This window comes from Hemicordylus capensis, chromosome 3 (genome assembly GCF_027244095.1).
Source record: "Hemicordylus capensis ecotype Gifberg chromosome 3, rHemCap1.1.pri, whole genome shotgun sequence".
In the NCBI taxonomy this organism is placed as follows: domain Eukaryota; kingdom Metazoa; phylum Chordata; class Lepidosauria; order Squamata; family Cordylidae; genus Hemicordylus; species Hemicordylus capensis.
Genome location: NC_069659.1, coordinates 298,134,938 through 298,157,651, shown reverse-complemented (window position 1 = coordinate 298,157,651; position 22,714 = coordinate 298,134,938). Strand labels below are relative to the sequence as shown.

Genomic DNA, 22,714 nt, shown 5'->3' with positions numbered 1-22,714 from the left:
AATCACTCTGAAAAGATGGGAATAGCCCACTGTCAAATGGTGGAGAATATGTAAAAATGCATACTCATTTCGAAAAAGAATCTTCACATTGGGAATGGAGAAAATGCAAGATCCCAAAATACCAAAGACCTAGACAAATAACTCCACAAACTCAAAGGTGTCATTCTTCACAAATGCTGATGTAATGGTGCCAAAGATGCCTGAAATAAATCCTCGTAGATGAGATGTAATCGTCCTGAGCAAAGAACTTGTAGAGGAGATGTAATCGTCCGAAGCAAAGAACTTAACAGGCCTCCTAGGTAAACGCCAGTTTCGGAATAGTCTTCATCAGAAGTACAAATAATCTTCCATCCTGAATAGCCTTGTCTCTAAAAGCGGCACAAGTGCCTGCTAAAGCATGCTAATCTCCTGTATCAGCCTTTATTTGGTGCATTTTTGCACCTTTTGTTTGTGTATGAGTTTGTTCTGTACATTCGTTAATATTTCTACCTGTTCAAGGTTGTTCACGGATTTTGTTTACATTCTTCGCTCCACGGCTGAGCAGAAGGTTCCAAGTTCCCTCCCTGGCTTCTCAAGATAGGACAAGATTTATTTATTTTTTAAATAGGACAAGATTTTTTATTTTATTTTTAAAATCCAAGATAGCGCTGAGAGAGATTCCTGCCTGCAACCTTGGCGAAGCTGCTGCCAGTCTGTGTAGACAATACTGAGCTAGACAGATCAATGGCCTGACTCAGCATATGGCAGCTTACTACGTTCCCCTCTGTGGCTTTGCGTACGTTCATAGTACGCAGGCATGGGCGCTCCACTAGACAGAAGATGCAGTCATTCCTCACTCAGGGATGCAATTTACAGAGCGACCTGGGCGCCTGAGGCAGCTCTTCTCGGGGGAATGCGCGCAGTATCTAGCAACTATCTCTGAGAAAGGAGCCCCCCACAAAGACAAATACAGCGGCAGTGCTGGGAAAGGGAGGAGGGACCACAAAATGCCAACAGTCGGAGCTAGCCGAGAAGAGGGATCCCTGCTAACAGGGCAAAAGAGGCTCCTCTTAAAGTGATGGCTCTTTTAGACTTCTGCAAAGAGCAAGCAACCATCCCCGTACCACACAACATAACTTCTCTTCCACAGACTGTTGCTGGTCTCTCTCTCTCTTTTTCTGTATCTTGTGGTCCCCTTTAGGATGGACAGAGAAGCCGACTCTCTCATCTTTTCGGCGCCCTTGCTGCTGGCAAACCCACTGCTGACATGCCCGCGGGGAGACGTAGTGCGCCCCCGCCTGATGGGAGTTGTAGTCTCGGCGCCTCTCCCCCTCCCACCACCTCCCGCGCCGCTCTCTGTACCAGGAGCCGCCTGCCCGGCTCCGCCTCTTCCTTTCCCGGGTTGTGGCCACGCGCGGCGGTTCCGCTTACTCCTCCGGCCAGCCGGTGGGCCCTCCCTGCCATTGTCGGAGGCCGCGCCCTGCCCTAAAGCGGTCGGGCCGGTGGCGAGCGGCTGGGGCCGGTGTCTGTGGAGCCTAGGAGGCGCCGCCGGAGGCAGCAGGACTCAGGAGCTCTTCTCAGGAGGTGGGTCGGTGGGGCGAGCAGGCGCGGAGGGGAGAGGAAGAGGAAGAGGGCTGGTGCTTCCTATTCAGGGGGGAAGGTGGGAGGGAGGAGGACTGCGCTGCCCAGGCCCAGAGGGGTGTTTCCTCGCCGCCCGTCTCCAGTCTAGTCCGCAGTCGCGTCGCCTCCTCGGGGGACGCTGGGAAGGGTCCCCAGGGAGCAGGGGCGAGGGCGGGGAGGAAGGTTCGGCTGCCCTTCTCTGGGGCGTCCCGGGCAGGTGAGTGAGCAGCAGCAGCAGCAGACCTGGGCGTGGAGAGCCCTTCTGCTGGGCAGGCGACTGCGCTCGCCCAGCCACCGCTCTCCGGCCAAGACTTCGCTACGTGGAGAGGCACAACTCGCGCGTCTGGGGCTCTTCCGCGACGCCTTTCGAAACAGACTTGCCAGACGGATGTTGGCTAAGCGGAGGCTTGCTGCTCGGGTAACGGGACTTTCTTCCTTGCCCTTTAACCAGTGTGGCTTAAAAAGCGTGCCCCCCGCCCCCGTCCCTGTCCCTTCTCGTCGTTTCTGAAAGGTGTTTTTCCTCTGAGGGGCTTTGGGGGGGGCTCTCAACAGGGGTCTGCTGCTCGTCGCTTTGCATTCTAGATATGGATGCTCTGGGCGTGGAGCCCTGTGTAGTAGTGCCGCTGGTGGGACCCCCGTCCTCCTCGGCCCCTCTCGTAGCAGGCCCCATCCTAAACTCTGGGTTGCACAAGGTGAGAGAGCACCCCTTGCAGTGCTGTCGCCACTTGTCTGAGCCAGCCAGCCAGCCTTGGGAGTGTTTTACCTGGACAGTGCTTGGGCTTCTCAGCACTGCCCTGAGGGGTAGAACCAGCCCAGCCAGCTCCCTAAACACACCACAGCTTGCACCTGATCTGTGTCTCTCAGTCTTCAGTGTTGTGTTGCCCAGAGAGCCAGGAGTCCGCAAGCCCAGTCCTCAACATCCTGCCACCCAGAGAAAGATGGCAGTTGAACGGCTGCTGCAAAGAGCCAACCCCTGCTCACCTGTGCACTCTTTCTGGACAGCTGGAGGATTAAGTGGCCTTTGGGTGACACAGTCTTAACAATGGCACCACCCAGAGAGAGAGGGAGAGAGAGAGAGAAAGAGTGCACATAAAGGTAAACTATCAGAGGCAACCGCTGCAGCCTTCCCTTGATCGTTTGTCTGTCCTCGCCCAGTGAGTTCCATGGTAGTTAGAATTTGACCCACTGGGACCAATCCTCACCACTATACTGCCTAGGAGGAGTGAGTGGAGGCAGTGGCTGCCCCTGATAGCTGCTTCCTCTCCTCACTTGCCTGTGCTTTCTCTCTTCTGGTTGCCTAACAGTAAGGATTGGACCTACCGTGCACTGCTCAGAGAGGCTAAAAGGAGAGGTGGTGAGAAATGAGCAGAAGTGGCAGAGAGCCACTTCCACTTGCTCTAAATGGCGCAACAAGAAGCCGCCATGCCGTGCAGAGCATTTCAGTTGCTGCACAGATCAGGAGGAGAGTGCAGCTGAGCGAGAAGTTATCCCCACTGGTTACAAGCCCAACTACTGCACTGCAGGTACCTATTGTCCAGCCCCTTCAATTGGCCACTTGCTTTCTCAGAGGCCAGTTTTTCCAGGGGTTACATCTCAGCAGGCCCAGTCAATTGTTGTGTTGCCTACAAGGAGAAGGCAGACAATTGATTCAGGCTGTTAGTTGTTGCTGTCAATTTCTCACCCATTTGGGCAAGAAGCAGTGACTGTAGCAAAGAGTGACCACCTCTGCTTGTTGTCCTGTTGCCTCAAAGCAGTGTTGGGTCTAATACCAAGTTCTATGAAGAGGGAGAGGGCAGGTGGTTGATTGAGGGGAGGCAGGCTGTGCCGGCAGCAAGGAGCTGCCTGCTCTGCACTATGCAGTGGTGAGCGCTGGTGTGTGATTGCAGGATAGTGTTGGGAATGGTGTGTCTGAACCGCTTCTGTTAGAATTAAGAATTGTTTGAGTACTGGGAGGATCTCCTAATCCCACTTGCTGGAGAGCCCATCATTTAAGGATGGGAATGTCAGATCTACTCTGTTTTCGATTAAGATAATGGGGAGTGTATTCTTTGTGTCCTGAGCATCCTGGGTGGGAAGAAAAGGAGTAATTATCTCAAATTCTTCCCTTTTCCCTGTTAGGCTTGTTGCAGTCCAGATTGTTGCATTCTCCTTCAAACTCTAGAGAAGGAAAGTTGGTAGCTCCACTCTTGTTTCTGTACAAAGATAACCATTAATATTGCAGTTTTGTGCTGGTTCTTAGAGCTATTGCAGGGCCCCCCGCCGCCCTGTAATTCAACACTCTTAATTTAGCAGTGAAAGAACATAGGAAATATGTTTAATCTTGTGGTAGGAGCAATTTGTGTTAGAAGCCAAAAAGTATATTTGTAATTGTGTACTAGCTTATTTATACTTAAAAAACAAAACATGGAATTGACATTCCCTTCTAGCCTGTGTGTCTGCTGTGATACAGTGTATAGCTTAATGTCTTAGAAAATATTATCCTATATAGGGAGAACATGTTGACTGTCAGTTGGCAGAACAGAAGTACTGAATATTGCTTTATGGGCGCCTAGACGTGCAAGCTGTTTTTCCATATTGTGTTTGCATCAGACTGAATGAAGAGGTAGAAAGATGTAATTTAGAAGAGCTGGAGATAGTTGTAAATAAGTTAAGATCTCCCCTTGGCTTTGCCTCTACACTACAAGGAAGGGAACACAGCAGTGGATCTGAAATACAGCTATATTAATTACTGGATACATAATGGAAATAGGTTTTCCATTATTTTGTTTGGAAGAATGACTCCAAGTTGCCTTTGTTCATCATTGTCTTATTCTGTTTTATCTTTAGCTTTGCTGTCGCAAAGTTAGATTTTTGGTACAATCTGCCCCTTGCACATGTGTGCTGTTCTGGTAAGGGATGGTTTTTAGGAATTATTTTCCACGTATGCAACTTTGCATGCAAGAGGCTGTAGGGAGAGAACAAGTTGACCCCTAAGAATGCAGAACTCCAGTGATGGGACCTTGCTGCTCCATGGCTGCTATGTTCTTCCATGGCTACAATATTTAAAATGTGTCTTTGAAATCTTGTACCAATGTAAAACTGAAAAACACATATGTTGCATTATATCTATGGACAGTCAGTAGACAAGAAATTAGTTCATAAAAGGATAACCTGGACACAAACAACTCTGAGTACTTGTGAATTTTTATGTAAAATACAAACTGGCTGACAACCAGACTAAGGAAGCACTGGTGCAGCATGGGCAGCAACAAACCTGACCATGCAAATGGCCATTGTGCATGCATGGAGGCCATGTGTGTGCCAGCATAACACACAGGTTGCTGGGGGAGAGCACAGCTGAAGGACGCTGATAGCTGGGGGAGTGCCACCAGTATGGAAGTCGCAGCGAGCGGAGGAGGAGGAGCAGGGATGGACCTGCTCTTTTCCATGTTAAAGAGGTTGGGTAAGCCCTCAGTTTTATTGTGCCACTGTTCAGAAGTTGAATCGCATTTCAAGCACATCCCTAGTGCAGTGTGCGCACTGCATGTCTACATGGGAAGGGTGATTTTAATCAATCCCCTTCTGAAGCCCATTGTGACCAGTGTTCCCTCTAACAGGGATTCCCAGATGTTGCTGCCTACAACTCCAAGCATCCTCCAGCTGCAACAGCCTTTGCTTGGGGATTATAGGAGTTGTAGTCAACAACATCTGGGAATCCCTGTTAGAGGAACACTGACTGTGACTCCTGAAAATGTGTCCCTGGTGGTTGTTGGATGTCACTGTACCAGAAGGAAGGGGTCACCCTTAGGGGCAGTGTTCTCTCTAAGGTGTGCACATGTGCACGCGCTCACACGTTTTTGGATGTCCGCTCAGTCATTTTTAGATCCCGCTCAGGTTGAATCAGGAAGGACCCACTCCGAATGTACATGCACGCACACTGCTTTGATACTGCTGCTAAGAACAAAACTCATTCTGCAAAAGGTGAAAAAAATTAGAGGGACCACTGCTTAGGGGTGATAGATTAAAATTGCTACTCTCCCATAGTGCATGCTACATGCTCGCTTCCCTAGTCTAGATGTTGGCCATTGTATGTTTGTCCTACTATGATTCTGTTGGTATCTCTTCTTTGATTGTAAATTGTTGGTTATATTCTCTGTATGATATGCAGAACTGAAAATAGTTCAGAGGAAGTATCCCTTCTTGGGGGTTCTAGGTATGCACAAGTTTGAAAAATAAATAGCACAATCATAGATGTTACTGTTAACTTTCTGGGTGCTTGGGCAGCTTGGAACGTGCAGCTTTTTTCAAGGATTGTATGATTGCTAGTCTTTTCTTGAGGAGCTCCTCTATGCTTGCCATGGAACTTCTGGGCATTTTACTAAATTACTTAATAAATTTGTATACCACTTGCCCTACGCTCAGAGAGTAGTTTATCTAAGAATAAAGCCAGAGTTAAAATATAAAAACACAATAATTAATAAAAATTCAAATTTGCCAAACTCTGTAAAAACAAATTCTGCAGTCTTCTACATCCCATGACCAGCATAGTCATCTTGGCTGCAAAAAGCGATGCAAAATAGATGTGTTGCAATCCATTCTTAATGCTGTCATGGGTGCACAGGTTCCTGACCTTAGTCAGGAGGTTATTAATAGATCTTTGGGATAATTTCAGTGAAAGTCTTGATCCTAGATGCTGCTCTTGCTGCTTGCGGGGGGAGAGAGACAGATACACTTCATCCGGAGACTAGCTTGTGTAGGGGAGAGACAGTCCCTAAAGTATGTTGGACCGAATTTGTAGAAATTTTAAAGGTAAGAGCTAGCACCTTGAATTGGGTTGGAAATGTCAAAGGCAGCCAGGTCAGTTGCTGGAAAACTGATTGCATGTGGTGGTGTCTTCCTACATTCAGTAGCAAGTGAGATGTGGCATTATACAAAAGCCGCAACTTCGGAATAGCCTCCAAGGGCAGCCCAATATGGAGCTTATGTGGTCAATCCAGCAGCTGATTCTTGAGTTTTCAAAAACAAGGATTATTATGGTGAGACCTTAAAAAGGGGTGGAGCCTGTGCAACAAGTTTAGCTGACAAAAAATATTTCTTGCTGCTGTTTCCACTTGCTAATCCTGGAATAAATCAGGATCCAGAAGCCCCTCCTTCTGAGCTCTGAACTTGCTTAGGGGACAGTACCACCACCTCTAAAATAGGCATAAGTATCTGTATTCAACTTAATTTTTTGACCCCTTGTCCACAAGTTCTAGACATGAGTTTAGAAGGCCCCTCCTTTGATACTGGGTTAATGAAATATAGAGGTGTGTGTCATCAACATACTGATAGCACCTAAATTCAAACCTCTAGATGATCTCCTTCCAGTGGCTTCATGTAGATGTTAAACAGCATTGATAACAACACTGTGCTTTGAAGAACATTGCAGGTTTATTCCTTGGCACTGAGCTCTAATCTTCATGATCACATTCTTAATGTTGTCTGATAAAAATAGATAAACCATTGGAGTGGCAGCCCAACTTTCTAACTAGATGTTCAAGCCAATTTAAAATAATGATATGATCTACCGTGTCAAAAGCTGCTGAGAGGTTCAACAGAATCAGCAGATATTCCTCCAGATCTGGATAACCCATAAGAGTAATTAATGTTGGCTCTGAGATAGAGAGGAGAGCTGGTCTTATGGTAGCAAGCATGAATTGTCCACTTAGCTAAGCAGGGTCTGCCCTGGTTGCACTTGAATGGGAAACTACATGTGAGCACTGTCAGAAGAGCAGAAGGTTCCAAGTTCCCTCCCTAGCATCTCCCAAGATAAAGCTGAGAGAGACTCCTGCCTGCAACCTTAGAAAAGCTGCTGCCAATCTGGGCAGATAATACTGAGCTAGATGGACCAATGGTCTGACTCAGTATATGTCAGGTTCCTATGTTGTCTTGGTCCCTTTCTGTTCACATGGGTCTCTGGCCAGTGTGCTTCACTTGTTCTGCATGAACTGGGAGTGCACTCTAAAATACACTCAAATACACTCAACATTACCAGTGGCTGTGTGTTGCAGGGGAAGGTCAATAGTTGTGGAAAAATGCCTTCTGTTGCTGAGTTTTCTCAATGAGGAACCTTGGACAAGCCTCTTGAGGAACCCCAGCATTCCTCAGAGTAAAGTCTGTGGCATTATGCTTCCATTCTGTTTTTGTGTCTGTCTTCTGTTTCTTTCAATCTTATGTTTTTCTTGACTTACTTTTGTTAATAGATTGACTGGAGACTGATTTATTATGTTTATAAACAACACTTGTTTGGTGTCAAACTATTTTCTTGAAGACATCAAGATACCTTTACCTTCTCAGGTATTTAGTACCTGGGAAGATATATGTATCTCTTGATGTCTTCAAGAAAAAGGGTTTTATATGTTTAAATTCTCGACTGCGTTAGTACCATTTCTGCCTGCTTTATACTAATGTTGGTGGCTATTAGGATCATAGACTGTTAGGAGGGATCTTGGAGGTTTTCTAGTTGGACTCCTTTGTTCAGTGCAGGAAATTGCCACAGCATCCCTGACAGATGGCTGGTCTGCCTCTGTCTCAAAACCTCCAGCAAAGGAGAGCCCACGACTGCACGAGGCTGCCTGCTCCTCTATCAAACAGTTCTTACAATTACGAAATTCTTCCTAATATCTAACCTAAATCTGCTTCCAGGTAACTTCAACCCTCGGGAGCAACAGAGAACAAGGGGGGTGATCCCTTAAGGGCAGGGGAGGGTGCACTTACCCCTCCAGCCGCAATGGGGAACTCAAAACACCCCATTGTTCCCCATGGGTAGCTCTTAGGGACTAAAAGTGGGTTGGGTGGTAGGGCAAGATGGGGGCTACCTACCACCCAACCCACAAAAGAAATGGCTCTTATGGGGGTTTGGGGGAAAGGTTTAACATTTACTAAAAATTACCTTCTTGCCCATCTGTTTTGTGGGTTGGGTGATAGGTAGCACCCATTATGCCGTACTTTGGTGTCTCTAGGAGCTACCCATGGGGAACAGTGGGGTGTTTTGAGTTAGCCATTGTTTCCTATGGTCTGAACAAGCTGCAATGCACAGAGTGCAATGCATTTTGCACCCTTGCACTGCAGAAGCACACAGTAAAGGGGAATTTGTCCCTACCAACACAGAACACACATTTTAAACATAGTCCAAATGGTCAAAAAAGAATAACTGAACACTGAATGAGTTCTTTGCGTCTGTCTTCACGGCAGAGGATACTGAGCATATACCTGTTCCTGAACCAGGCTTTTTAGGGATGGAGGCTAGAGAGCTTAGTCTGATAGAAGTGACAAGGGATGATGTTCTAAACTGTCTGGAAAAACTGAAAGCTAACAAATCACCAGGGCCGGATGGCATCCATCCAAGAGTCCTCAAAGAACTCAAATGTGAAATTGCCGACCTCCTTGCTAAAATATTTAACTTATCCCTGAAATTGGGCTCTGTACCAGAGGACTAGAAAGTAGCACATGTAACACCGATTTTCAAAAAGGGATCCAGGGGCGATCCGGGAAATTACAGGCCAGTTAGCCTAATGTCTGTTCCAGGCAAATTGATGGAAAGCTTCTTTGTGTTTTTATTTGTTGTATTGTTTTTATGCCTGTTTTTATGTTTTTATATTTTTAACATGATATTTTTATTGTCTTTTTATTGTATGTTTTTAACTTTTGTAAACCGCCTTGGGGTTATCTTTTTAACGAAAGGCGGTATATAAATGCAAAAATAAATAAATAAATAAATAAATAAATATAAAGCATCCTCAAGGATAAAATTGTAAAGCACCTAGAAGAACAGGCCCTGCTGGGAGTGAGCCAGCATGGCTTCCGCAAAGGTAAATCTTGCCTCACCAACCTTTTGGACTTCTTTGAGAGTGTCAACAAGTATGTGGATCAAGGTGGTCCAGTTGACATAGTCTACCTGGACTTCCAAAAAGCTTTTGACAAAGTTCCTCATCAAAGACTCCGGAGGAAACTTAGCTGTCATGGAATAAAGGGACAAGTGCATGTGTGGATTGCTAACTGGTTGAAAGACAGGAAACAGAGGGTAGGTATCAATGGAGAGTTTTCACAATGGAGGGAAGTAAGAAGTGGTGTCCCCCAGGGATCTGTACTGGGACCGGTGCTTTTTAATTTATTCATAAATGATCTAGAAGCAGGGGTAAGGAGCGATGTGGCCAAATTTGCAGATGATACCAAACTCTTCTGGGTAGTGAAATCCAAAATTGATTGTGAGCATCTCCAAAAGGATCTCTCCAAACTGGGGGAGTGGGCGACAAAATGGCAAATGCAGTTCAATGTTAGCAAGTGTAAAGTGATGCACATTGGGACGAAAAACCCCAACTTCAAATATATGCTGATGGGATCTGAGCTGTCGGTGACGGACCAGGAAAGGGATCTTGGGGTTGTGGTTGACAGCTCGTTGAAAGTGTCTATTCAATGTGCGGCAGCTGTGAAAAAGGCAAATTCCATGCTAGGGATCATTAGGAAGGGGATTGAAAACAAAACGGCTAACATTATAATGCCCTTATACAAAACTATGGTGCGACCACACTTGGAGTACTGCGTACAATTCTGGTCACCACATCTTAAAAAGGACATTGTTGAACTGGAGAAGGTACAGAAGAGGGCAACCAAGATGATCAGGGGCCTAGAGCCCCTTTCTTACGAGGCAAGACTACAACACCTAGGGCTTTTTAGTTTAGAAAAAAGACGACTGCGGGGAGACATGATAGAGGTCTATAAAATCATGCATGGTGTGGAGAAAGTGGAGAGAGAGAGATTCTTTTCCCTCTCACACAACACTAGAACCAGGGGTCACTCCATGAAATGGATTGCCAGGAGGTCTAGGACCAACAAACGGAAGTACTTTTTCACACAATGCGTGATCCACTTGTGGAACTCTCTGCCACAGGATGTGGTGACGGCCAACAACCTGGATGGCTTTAAGAGGGGTCTGGACGACTTCATGGAGGAGAGGTCTATCAATGGCTACTAGTCAGAGGGCTGTGGGCCACCTCCAGCCTCAAGGGTGTGCCTCTGAGTACCAGTTGCAGGGGAGTAATGGCAGGAGAGAGGGCACGCCCTCAACTCCTGCCTGTGGCTTCCAGCGGCATCTGGTGGGCCACTGTGAGAAAGAGGATGCTGGACTAGATGGGCCTTGAGCCTGATCCAGCAGGGCTGTTCTTATGTTCTTAACCAGAATCCATTGCCAGACACAGTGCCAGGCACAAGTTGCTCTCTCTCACACAATTATGACTCCTTATGATGATGTTGTTGTTGTTTAACATATTTTAAATCACCCAAAACTCACGTCTCTGGGCGGTTTACAATAAAATAAAAACAGAAAGTAAAACATTAGTTAAAACAAAAAGTTTAAAACATATTATATGTTTTATAATATTTAAATATTATATTTAAATATTATACAGTAATATTTTTAAAATATTAAAACAATATTTTAAAACAGCATTAAAACCATTTAAACAATATTAATTAAAAACCTGGGTGAACAGATGTGTCTTTAAAGACTTTTTAAAAGCTGTCAGAGATGAGGAGGCTCTTATTTCATTAGGGAGTACATTCCAAAGCCTCGGCTGCAGCAGAGAAAGCCTGTCCCTGAGTGGCCGCCAGACAAACCGGTGGCAAATGCAGACAGATCTCTCCAGATGATTTCGGTGGGCAGTGGGGTTCATGACAAAGACGATGTTCTCTTAAATACCCAGGGCCCAAGCTGTTTAAGGCTTTATAGGTTATAACCAGGCCTGCTCAACTTCGGCCCTCCTGCAGATGTTGGCCTACAACTCCCATAATCCCTGGCTATTGGCCACTGTGGCTGGGGATTCTGGGAACTGTAGTCCAAAAACAGCTGGGGGGCCTAAGTTGAGCAGGCCTGGTTATAACCAACACCTTGTATTTTGCCCGGAAACATATTGACAGCCAGTGTACCTCCTTCAATACCAGTACAGGAGTTATATGGTCTCTCTGAGATGACCCAGAGACCAACCTGGCTGCCGCATTCTGGACCAACTGTAGTTTCTGTACTACATACAAGGGCAGTCCCACATAGAGCGTATTGCAGTAATCTAGTCATAAGAATATAAGAACATAAGAACATCTCTGTTGGACCAGGCTCAAGGCCAATCTAGTCTAGCATCCTGTTTCACACAGTGGCCCACCAGATGCCTCTGGAAGCCACAAGCAGGAGTTGAGGGTTCTGGAGGTTACCAGCAGCAGTATGGAGGTTACCAGCAGATTGTACCAGCAGCAGTCTGGAGGGTACCAGCAGATGTACCACTGTTTTGAGGTTGTTCATCTCAAGAAATGAACGTAGCTGACATATCAGCCAAAGCTGATAGAAGGCACTTCTGCCCACCACCTCAACCTGGGAGACCAGGGAGAGGCTTGGATCCAGAAGCACCCCTAGACTGCATACCTGTTCCTTCCGGGGAAGTGTGACCCATCCAGAACAGGCAGATGAAAAACCGGCTTTAGTGTTCCGACCCTGCACAATGAGTACCTTCATCTTATCTGGATTCAGGCTCAGTTTATTATCCCTTATCCAGCCCATCACCAACTCCAGGCAGGCACTTAAGGAGGCTATGCCCTCTCCCAATAATGTTGACATGGAGAAATAGATTTGGGTGTCATCAGCATATGTTACTTCCTGGCCTTGAAAACAGCTGCCACAGCAGCAGCCTTGGCAGCAAGCATTGCCATAGACTCAACTAGAGCAACTTCAGCTACATTTTGATTGAGTACACCTTGCAATGCAGATAGCAGAGCAAACCAGAGAGGGAAGCACAAGTTAGTCTCAAGGCTGGACATGGATGTCCTCACAGCAGTCACTGAGAAATAATGCACAGAGAGCTGCCACTGTCCATTTCTTGCCACAACACTATCTCACAAACAACCCAAATCACAACTCAATGAAAGCAGGCATCCAAGGTCTACCTTGGTCATTCTGAGGTCCAGGAAAACCAGATAGTTATAGAAGGAAAAGCACAGCATATTATATTCAGTGCTGAGAAAACAGAAAAACAAACAAACAAAAAAACCCCAAAGCAAACGTTTTGCTTAGAACCCTATTTGTGTGGGAAGCCTTAGCCCAGGGATGGGCAACGTGAGACTCTCTAGCTGCTGTTGGACTACAACTCCCATCATGTCCAGCTGCAGTGAATTGTGGCTGGGGATGCGGGCAGCTGTAGTCCAACCGCAGCTGGTGACCCTCAGGTTGGCCACCTCTGGTTTAGTCTAACCTACAGATGCTGCATAATTAGACGATAGATTGCTGAAATGATAAAACAGATGGCACCACTTAGACTGCAGGTGTCATATCACATTTATGAATGCTCCTTTACATAAAAAATAGCTTAAATTTTGCAAATAGAAAACTAGCACTACAGGGATCAGACTGGGCTAAAACCCATCTTCTAGATGTGCTGTTGTGTGTGTTTTTATTTGTAGAGGAGTATTCAAAAATGCCATCTTTCATCTATAGTCTATAAAGTGGTGTGGCCCACTTTACCATCTATAAAGTGGTGTGGCCCACTTTACCATCAATATTCTCTCTAATTTTTTTCCTCTTTATGGAATGAGTTTTGTTCTGTGCGGCAGTATCAGGGCAGTGTGTGTGCACATACATTGAGAGTGGGGCCTTCCTGATTCAGCCTGAGCAAGATCTAAAATTAACTGAGCGGACATTTAAAAATGTGTGAGCGTGCATGCACACCTTAGAGGGAACACTGTTTACCACCCCCTTTCTACTCCATGTGTAAATTGGGCCTTTAATAGTCAGGTTTCTGGCTTATGTATTCAGAGAAGATAAACCACTTGTTTGTTTTTCTAGCAGAATATTGTACTACAGTTGTTGAGAGTAGAAGTGCAGATAACTCTTTCATATCTCCTTGCTGAGTTGATTAATTAATAAATTAGGGTTTGCTTAGCAGCATTCTAGGATACCTTAGGGAAAGTCTACTCTTCTCTAATATCCTGCTTATTAAAAGTCCTGGAATATCATCATACTACATCCTCCTCCCATAGGGCTGAAAGTTGAAAAGTCTCTCCTTCAAAGTAAGTGTGAGCATTACAGGAGTAAGGCATGTCCTCCTGAATAAAGTTGTGCCGTCGGGTTGGTGTCGACTCTTGGCAACCACAAAGCCATGTGGTTTTCTTTGGTAGAATACAGGAGGGGTTTACCATTGCCATCTCCTGCGCGGTATGAGATAATGCCTTTCAGCATCTTCCTATATCGCTGCTGCCCAATATAGGCATTTCTCATAGGGATGTGCAAACCGGCTCGACGCCGAACGGGTTCGGCGTCAAGCCGGTTCAGTTCGACGAGCCGGGGTCAAACCGAACCACCCCCTTTTCGGTCTGGCCCCAGACTGAACCCCATCAACTGTTCATGCCAGGCCTCACAGAGGCCATTTGCGCATGTGTGGCGGTGTCCAAAATGGCCACCGCGCTGAACTACAGAGGTCCAAATGGGCTGAAGAACTGGCCGAAGGAGGTCAGCGGGAGGAGGGGGAACCTCCGTGGACCCCCCCTGCCTCGAGGACCTTCCCCAAAGGGGAGAAGGTAAAAATTTTTTTTTTTTTAAAAAAAGTTTGTGAACCCCCGACTGGACCGGGGTGGGGGTTTGAGGGGGTGCCGGACCGAACTGGTCTGGTCAGATTCGAGTCTGGTTTGGACTTGAACTGAACTGGGCCTGCCGGTTCCGTGCACATCCCTAGTTTCCCATAGTCTGGGAAACATACCAGCAGGGATTCAAACCAGCAACCTCTTGCTCTCTAGGCAAGTTACTTCGCTGCTGTGCCATTATGTGGCGTCCTTCTGAATAACCCATACATAATTTATTGCTGTTTGCTTGAATTCATCTCAGTAATTCCCATAATTATTCCCATAATAATTCCTCTCATTTTTGTGTCTTCATAATGTTTGGTGTAAGGCACTTTATTTGCTTTTAGTTACCTTATGGATCTAGAGGAAAACTTAGGCAATGGTTTGCAGCCTTCTGAGACACTTGGCTTGGGACTCATCTGTTTGTACTATCTCCTTAAAAAAAAAAAGTACTGCTTATGGGAATGTGGTGCCTCTAGTCAATGTTGGGATAACTTCTGAATTGTTGTGACTATTCTATGGATTGTTCTGTTAACATTTGAGTTAAGTATGTTGTGGTCCAAAACCTTAATGCATTGGTGAGCAAGATATCAGCATCATATTATGGTATTTATTTATTTATTGGTAATTCAAGTAATAATCTGAGGTTGTAAGAAGTTTAATTGCGGTGTTTGTAACTCAGTTAACTTGGGGAGACATGACATACTAAGTTACTAAGATAATTTTGAATTGATCTGATTGTATTGGCCCTTCATCTCAGACAGATACGGTGACAATATTTGGGGGTATTGCCATATTTTTAAAAATCTCTATTTTCATTTATTATTTCTTGCTTGCAATCAGCATAGTGATAAAATCTTGGTCTATCAGCTAAAAGAGCTAAAGAACTCCTGTGTTTTTCAAGAAAACATGCAAACACCTAAACATAGTATATTTAAGTAGTTTAATTGCAAATACTTTGTCACAGCCTCAGGAGCATCCAGGGACTTATGCATTTTATGGGATTTTTATTGGCTGTTTTTATATGAATTAAATTGAACATTTTTTGTGAGTGTGTTTGTGCGTCTCAAAGTTGTACTTCCCAATTACTTGCAGATACCAAATTTTGCATACAGAATTCTGCCACTGAAATTAGCTGGACTACTTTTTACACCAGAATATGCTGTGGGAAAGGCTTTTTTAAAAATAGAATACATTCTGGATATAACCATCAGATTTTAAGTATAATTGTTCTGGACAAATTTTTAACACTCAGTAATGAGATCAATAATTAAAAAATGACACCATGCCCAAGAGAAGCAGAAGATCTTTATCAGATTCAAATTTACCATATATGGTAATTATTAAATAACATGAATAATTTTTGAAGTTGACATCCTACGAAGTTCAAACTGTTTTTTACTTCCCTTTTAAAAGCACATTATTTTTTTAAAAAAGTATCACAGATATTAAAAATTGTATCTATTTTGAAGAGTGGGTTTGTGGATTTAATAAAGTCATACTTCCCAATTACTATAGATACCAAATTTTGTATAAACAATCCTAAGTAGCTGAATGCACTACTTCTTGCACTGGAATATGTTGAGGAAAAGCTGTAAATAACTGTTTTTAAGACAAAATGACTGTACCCAGCCAAAAATCGGCCTCATCTACCAGTAATCAATAGTTGTACTTCCTTCTCTAGAGTGTCTGCTGCTGTGCTTCAGAGAAAGCCGCAGAGGCAAGCAGAAATCTGAAACCAGGAAAATGATTTCACAACTGTCTTCCATATCCTTCTTTTTGAAATAGCTCCCCCTGGGTGCTAAGCTTAGATGATTTATTCTGTATGTACAGGCTCTCGAATGTTTCTAAACTTTTGAATAACAGTGTAAATAATGTTTCTTTGTGTACCTTTTTTTACATAGATGATTTATAAGAACTGCAGTTAGTGATGTATTTGACTAGGAAAGTGATAGAATTTGTTAAGGAAAAGGAAATCACAGCTCGTGCCTTCCAGGGTTATATTAAGGCAGGGGTTCTTAAACTTGTCTTCAGATGTTGTTGGACTAGAACTCCCACCATCCCCAGCTGTCATGACTAAAGGCTTTTTCTGTGTATGCCTGTGCTAGAGGCATATAAAGAAAAAGAGACCATTGTGGGTGGGGATGATGCGAGTTCTAATCCAACAACATCTGAAGACCCAAGTCTGAAAACCCCTGTATTAGTGGATTCCCTCCCCTGTGACCCCCCCCCTTTTATGTTCTTTTTCACAAAATTCTGTTAACCCATTCTGGCTAATTTAGTTTTGAAGTACTCCTAAATGTTGGCATGAAGCTTCATCAGCTTACCATGCTGGTAGCACTTATTGATTGATACTGTAGCCAAAGCAAAAATGGAGCTGCTTGCACAACCATGCAATTTGTTTCGACACATTTCTGTTTTATTCTCTGTTTCTACCCCTGCTAACTGGGCAAAGAGGCACCTTTTACCGTGGTGATTCTCTTTACTTAGCAGCAGGAGAGTAACTGGCCCTATCCACCCCCAGCACAGTACTTCCAGTGACTGTTGCTGGTGTCTATCTTATGTTTCTTTTTAGAATGTGAGCCCTTTGGGGACAGGGTTCCATCTTATTTGTTTGTTGTTTCTCTGAAAACCGCCCTGAGCCATTTTTGGAAGGGCGGTATAGAAATCAAATTAATAATAATAATAATAATAATTATTATTATTATTAATAGTGCCCCAGTGAGGCACTACTTTGGCATGGTTGTGGGGCTTGCATGCTCTGAGGAAGGTGAGAGCTATGCCAGAGGTCCAACCATACTGGACAGGTCTCACCAGAGGAGCCAGACAAAGAGTGCCTCTCCCATCAACAATATGGTGAGACGTAACTTTAATAAATTTATACCGGATTGGTCGTCGCCCAGGTCAACAAGGACCGTGCCAGGTGCTGGAGTCCCTGGACATCTGGTGGCAAGTGGGCAACAGGACTCAGGATCTTCAGTTGAGCAACCAGGGCTGAAGACAGCAAAGTTACTGGAAGAAACGTCGCTTAACCGAAAAAAAATACGAAAAATGCCAACAAGGAAATAATGATCTGCTATTACAAGTCTAGTCCAACTAGAAGAGGTTATTTAAAAAGAATGTACCAAATTTGGAAAGAGAAGCATCCAGATACAGAAATAACAGAACAAAGGCTAGCAGACCAGAGAAGATTCATAATAGAAATAAAGTATTCACAGGAGTTGAGCTGGAAGAATTGCAAAGAGCAACACAGGCTCAAGACATGGAAGAAGAATTACCACCAACTGAAGCAGTTGCTCAGGCGCAGGTGGAGGAGGTGTTGGAAATAGAGGATGCCACTGTTGCTGAACTGTTTCAAACAGGGTGGATTTGATTTAAATCAAACTGATTTAAATCACGATTTAAATCACGATTTAAATCACTAGCAGGGTGGATAAAAATAAAAAAAAAATCTGATTTAAATCAAAAAAATCAGATTTTTTTTATTTATATAGGATTTTTTTGATTTAAATTGGATTTTTTTTTATTTTTATCCACCCTGCTAGTGATTTAAATCGTGATTTAAATCAGTTTGATTTAAATCAAATCCACCCTGGTTTCAAAATCAAAACCAGGCAACCTCCCCTTTGCCTTCACCTCAAAAACACCAGTGCTGTTTAACAGAAAAGCAACAAGAACTAAAGCCAAAAATAACTGAGCACATGAACCAAACAACCACCAGGGTTCGACTTCCAGCTCTAAAAACAGTTGCCAAAAAAACAACTTGCTCAGGTATTAAAAGATGTCAATGCTGCACTTGCAGAAATAACAATCAAGCATTTGCAAGAAACAAACCAACTAATGTACAGTGCAGCAACAACAACAACACAAGAGCTCGGATATAAGATCAATGGACCTGTCAAAAAAGAAAGTAGTACATCACCTAAATGGAAGATTAGATTAGAAAATAAAATCTCCAGGCTTAGATCAGATGCTAGTAAATTGAAAGATATGAAAGACAAGAAGCTGAAGAATGAAAACACCAAACAGTATCTGATCCAAAAATACCACCTAGATTCAAGGAAAATTAGAGAAGTCCTGGAAATAATAAAGCAGCAAATAACAGCAGTGTCAAAGAAGATATGAAGCCAGAACTACACAACACAGGCAAAATCTCCAATTCCAGTCGAATCAGAGACGTTTCTACCAAAGCATAGAAGGAGAAATTGCAAGAAACGTAGAAAGACCAAATAAAGAAGAAACAGTGCAATTCTGGGGGAAATTATGGGACAATCCAATAGATTATAATAAAAAAGTAGGCTGGATGAAAGAGATCATGAATGTAACCAACAAATGCAAGATCTAATAATAACACCAGAATCAATAAGTGAAAGAGCAAAGAAAATTAAAAATTGGACTGCTCCAGGCAATGATGAACTGCCTGGCTTTTGGCTTAAACACCTAACAAGCCTTCATAAACAACTCTCAAAACAGTTCAATCACATTTTGCAAGGAGGTGATATTGAACAATGGCTAACAACTGGGAAAACTCATCTCATCATGAAAGACCCAGCAAAAGGTGCAGTTCCAAGTAATTATAGACCGATAACCTGTCTGCCAACCATGTTCAAATTATTAACTGGAATAATAGCAGATGAAGTGATGCAACACTTATTAACTAACAAACAGCTTCCAGTTGAACAGAAAGGAAATTGCCCGAACACCAGAGGCACAAAAGACCAGCTGCTGATTGACAAAATGATTTTAGAAAATTTCAAGAGAAGAAAAACCAATCTAAGTGTTGCATGGGTTGACTACAAGAAAGCCTTTGATTCATTGCCTCACACATGGATACTAAAATGTTTAGAAACAACTGGTGTCAGCAAAAACATTCAGATATTTATAAAAAAAAGCAATGAGCATGTGGAGTACACAGTTAACAATCAATGGCAAGACACTTGGACAGGTTAGCATTAGAAGAGGCATTTTCCAAGGGGGCTCACTATCCCCTCTGTTGTTTGTAATCACCATGACCCCACTTTCACAAATACTAAACAAAACAGGCCTCAGATACCAAACATCTAAAACATCAAGTAAAATCAACCATCTGCTGTACATGGACGATCTGAATTTATATGGAAAGTCCCAGTCAGAAATTGAATCACTGCTAAACACTGTCCGTATATTCAGTAGCGATATAGCAATGGAGTTTGGACTAGACAAGTGTGCTGTATTAATAATGGTGGAAGAGGAATGCTGCAAATCCATCAAACAGTAGAGGAGGAGAAAAGAGAATATATCAAGGACAGTGAAGAAGATGCACTTAAAATGGTCAATAACAAGAAACTATTCAACACCAAAGAACAAAGCAGGCCTACAAGAAAGAACAAGTCAAGAACCGAGCAGAAAAATGGAAAAAGAAGCCACTGCATGGTCAATATTTGCACAATATAAGTGGAAAATCAGACATCACCAAGACCTGGCAATGGCTTAAGAAAGGTTACTTGAAGAAAGAAACAGAGGGTTTAATACTGGCTGCACAACAACAGGCACTAAGAACAAATGCAATAAGAGCAAAAGTTGAAAAATCCACAACAAACAGCAAGTGCCGCCTTTGTAAAGAAGCAGATGAAACCGTGGACCACCTAATCAGCTGTTGTAAAAAGATCGCACAGACTGACTACAAACAAAGGCATGACAAAGTAGCAGGGATGATACACTGGAACATCTGCAAAAAATACAAGCTACCTGTAGCCAAAGATTGGTGGGACCATAAAATTGAAAAAGTGGTAGAAAATGAAGATGTAAAAATATTATGGGACTTCCGACTACAAACAGACAAACATCTGCCACACAATACACCAGATATAACTGTAGTCGAGAAGAAAGAAAAACAAGTCAAAATAATTGACATAGCAATACCAGGGGATAGCAGAATAGAAGAAAAAGAAATAGAAAAAATCACCAAATACAAAGATCTACAAATTGAAATTGAAAGGCTGTGGCAGAAAAAGACCCAAATAATCCCAGTGGTAATTGGCGCCCTGGGTGCAGTTCCAAAAGACCTTGAAGAGCACCTCAGCACCATAGGGGCCACAGAAATCACCATCAGCCAATTACAAAAAGCAGCTTTACTGGGAACAGCCTATATTCTGCGACGCTATCTATAACAGCAACAACATTGACAATAAAATTCTGGCATCCCAGGTCCTTGGGAAGGACTCGATGTCTGGATAAAAGAAACCCGTCAATAACACCTGTCAGACTGTGTAAAATAATAATAATAATAATTCCTTCCTTATTGCAAGGATTCTGGGTGGGTAATAATATCTTAAACCAGCTGCCCTCTTAAGCTTACTGTCTGTGGAGCTTGGTGGTGCATTACGATGTCAGGCTGGTTTCTTACATATGCTTGGCTTGGACTGTTGAGGGTTTTCTAGATCATCTCTAGCACCTTGAATTAAGCTTGAAAGCTAATGGGAAGCTGGTGCAATTAATTAAGCTTGAAAGCTAATGGGCAGCTAGTGCAATTAATAGAGCATTGTTGTAATGTTCTTCTAATGATCCACCTCCATCACAGAGTGGGCCAGAGAACTATGTACTACCTGAAGTTTCCAAACCATTATCAAGGGGCAGCCTTGCACAAAGCACATCAGAATAGTCTGGCTTCTTAGTTACAAATGAAGGCATGGGTGGTGATAGTTAGGTATGCATCTATGAGAAAAGGTCACCTTGCCCATTAGAACTAGTACAAAGCAATGTTCCCTCTAACAGAGATTTCCAGATGTTGTTCACTACAACTCCCAGCATCCCCAGCTGCAGTGGCCTTTGGCTGGGGATTATGGGAGTTGTAGTCAACAACATCTGGGAATACCTGTTAGAGGGAACACTGGTACAAAGTATTTCTGACCACTATTTCAGCCTTGTGTTGAAGCTGAATATTAAGGCTTAGTAATAAATCTAGGAGCACTGCAAAGCCTGAGTTACCAGACGGGCTAAACCCATAGGTTGTGGGAATTCCAACCCCTTTCAGGTTTGAGAACTTAATGTCATTTTCAGTTTATTGGCCCACCCACATCAAGCCCCTGCCCATAGTAGTTATCACTGTAACAGGTTATCTTCTCTCCTCCTACTTGCAATGTGCGCACATACAGAACAATAACTGGTCCCCCCCGCCCCAGTTGTCTGATTTCATCCAAAATAGTGGGTTGTATTCCAAATCATTACTCAGGAGACAGGAAGAAGATTTCAAAGCTGTAGCCCATATCCAGTAGTTAGGTTGGCAGAGCCCAAGACCCCTGTTGTTGTTGTTGTTGTTATTAGTTCTGTTCCTGTCTCACCTCAGGCAACACATCTTTCCGAGAGAGCTCAGAACTTAGCGTTTTTCAGGCTTGTCTTTCTTACTGCTCTTTACTTTTATCCCCTATTCTCCCTCCCCTTTTCACTGAGCAAGGGTGGGGAGGGAGTCTTTTAGTTGATTTACAAAAATTCTAACCACTTTTTAAGTTTATTCAATTCGGTCCATTGGCTTCCCTTACCTTTGTTTTCGTTATACTTGTTTTCTTAACCCCCCCCCCCCGCCGACTCCTTACGGAGCCAGCACATGCAGGAGATCTCTTGGGGGGCCCCCCTCTCAGAGGGAAACCCTCCCGAACCATAAACAGCTCCAGCAAAGGAAAAAGCCTACAGTGTTGCTTCCCGTGGCAGCAAGCGTCTTCATTCACCGCAGCCCACCGACTCGGGCAGTGTTCCTCCCCCTGCCTCCTCAGCTTTCCTCCCTAGCTTGCCTGGGAATGCTCGTTTGGCTCTTGATGCCGAGGCTTCCCCAAGAAAGGCTCACAAGAAAGCTAAACATATAAAGGGAGAGGGAATTAAGCCCTCCAAAAAACAGAAAGCTACACAGGAGAAACGGCACAAGAAAAAGACCAAGCCTCCAGTAGCACGCCTGAGTGAACACCTGCTTTTACGGGTGGTATGCCAGTAATGCCTTCCTCAGCATCTCCCTCCCTCCCTGCTGCAAGTCCCGGAAGGAGCAATATCTATGGCAGCAGAGACGGGCGACCTGTGTGCACCCGCGGTTGAGACTGGCGATCAACAGGGGGAGGGGGAATCTGGTCCACCGGTCATTCCACCCACATCCCAGCCAGCAACTCCGGGCACCACGAGCCCTAGTTTGGCGCCTGCTGGGACCAGTCAGGATCGACCTCAGCTTCCACCAGAGGGCATGAGTAATTTTCCCTCCCCCACAGGGGTACAAAACAGGCAGCCTGAGCCTTAATTTCAATTGTGGCTAAAGGACTTTATCAGGACAGAACTTGCCACTATTCCTAACTTGCCACAAAAGGGTACTTCCTATCCTGCAAAGCCTATTTTTCTCTCCTCTTCCCCAGGGTCCAGCCCAACTAGAGGAGTCATCCCTCCCAACGAACGTAGCCAATTTCTTCCTAGACCCCCTAGGATTTGCAAATCAAAGAGGCCTGCTTGCCCTTCTCCTTCTTCCTCCTCCCCCTCCTCATCAGAG

The 22,714-nt window shown here is 44.1% G+C and overlaps 1 protein-coding gene across 3 annotated transcripts in view; it reads left to right on the top strand.

Moving 5' to 3' along the window:
• The first annotated feature begins 1,340 nt into the window (after nt 1-1,340).
• Nucleotides 1,341-22,714, top strand: part of PAK2 (p21 (RAC1) activated kinase 2) — an 84,542-nt gene continuing 63,168 nt past the window's right edge. Inside the window, exon 1 of one of the 3 annotated variants that reach the window (XM_053309499.1) lies at nt 1,341-1,563. The gene's annotated coding sequence lies outside the window, so the exon portion shown is untranslated. Of the gene's footprint in view, nt 1,564-1,648; nt 2,018-6,289; nt 6,388-22,714 lie in introns of those variants that run through there. The other 2 variants (XM_053309501.1, XM_053309502.1) reach the window with 2 other exon arrangements.